The sequence below is a fragment of the Carassius auratus genome, unplaced genomic scaffold (assembly GCF_003368295.1).
Source record: "Carassius auratus strain Wakin unplaced genomic scaffold, ASM336829v1 scaf_tig00003309, whole genome shotgun sequence".
Taxonomy (NCBI): domain Eukaryota; kingdom Metazoa; phylum Chordata; class Actinopteri; order Cypriniformes; family Cyprinidae; genus Carassius; species Carassius auratus.
This window is the reverse complement of record NW_020523512.1, coordinates 11,009-12,500: the sequence shown is the minus strand read 5'-3', so window position 1 is coordinate 12,500 and position 1,492 is coordinate 11,009.

The following is a 1,492-nucleotide window of genomic DNA, read 5'->3' as shown; positions in this document are numbered from 1 at the left end:
TCATTTCAATATATATATAAAGCAACAGTTTAAGTCATTCTTCAAAATATCTTCTACAGTTGAATATGAAATATATGCAAAATGGACTAATGCATAAGGCAGATAAACTATCTGAATCAATGTCATTTTTCATTTTATGCAAATAAAAATGCACCTGTGCTGCATAGATTTGCAGCCCATTCAATTGTTTGTCAGCAGACTGCACATCAATCTTTCACAGTCTAGTTTGATTCACATAATTTAAATATGTCGTCTATACTCTGACTATGGCCTTTTAGATGGAAGTCTAGAGAGAGATGGAGATGAGAAATGTTACAGGTGTGCTATAAAGATGATGAAGGGGGCTGTTTTAAGTAGCCCTTTTCACCTTGCTGCTGAGCAGCTTTGAGAGCGGATTTTGCAGACTGAGAAATGCATTATTTATTAAAAATCATGTGTATATTTTTACCTTAAAGTTAGGTTACTTAATGTCCGTCCAATGGTTCATCTTTCATAGCAAATGTGTGAGAAAGTACTTAATTTACTATGTCTAATAAACCTAGCATGACACGGGTCACTGTGCATTTAGACTAAACTCAACAAGCCAGAAACTGAGAGAGAGTACAGAAACTGAGAGAGAGTACAGTACTCTCTGAGAGAGAGTACAGAAACTGAGAGAGAGTACAGTACTGATTATATTGAAATGTAAAATGATTCTTTGATTTCTTCATATTGGTGAATTTGATAATTAATTAGCATAATTGATTAATCCCCTAAAGCCTGACATAATATATATATATATTAGACTGGTCTGACTCAGGTTGCTATATCTTTTCTAACTGATCTGGCTTACGGTTTTTGTAAACCAGACTATCAAAACCACCTAAAACCCCATAGACTTTCATTGAGGGGGTAAAAAACTTTAAATAAAACTAAAAAAAGACTCAGGGTCTATTTAAGCTGTCTATTGCTATAACAAAGCTTAGCTTGATTTTAACTGTTTTCTTACTGAATCAACCGGTTTTACCTGGATTAGCATAGTAACAAAATGCAAGTAACTTGCTAGTCATGCTAGAAACATGCTAACAACATGCTATTAATATGTTAATCATGCCAGCAACATGCTAGAAACATGTAAACAACATGCAAGTTACTTTTTAATCATGTTAACAAAATGCTAGTCACTTGCTAATCATGTTGACAAAATGCTAGCAACATGATAGTCACTTGCTAATAGTGCTAACAACAAGCTAGAAACTTGTTAACAACATGCTAGTAACTTGATCATCATGCTAACGACATTCTAGTCAGTTGATAACCATGCTCGGAACATGCTAGCGACATGCTAGTCATTTGCTAGTCATGCTAGCAAAATGCTAGTCACTTGTTAATAATACTAGCAACACGTTAATCACTTGTTAATCATGCTAGCAACATGCTAGTCACTTGTTAATCATGCTAGCAACAAGCTAGAAACTTGTTAAGGAAATGCTAGTAACTTGCTAATCATGCT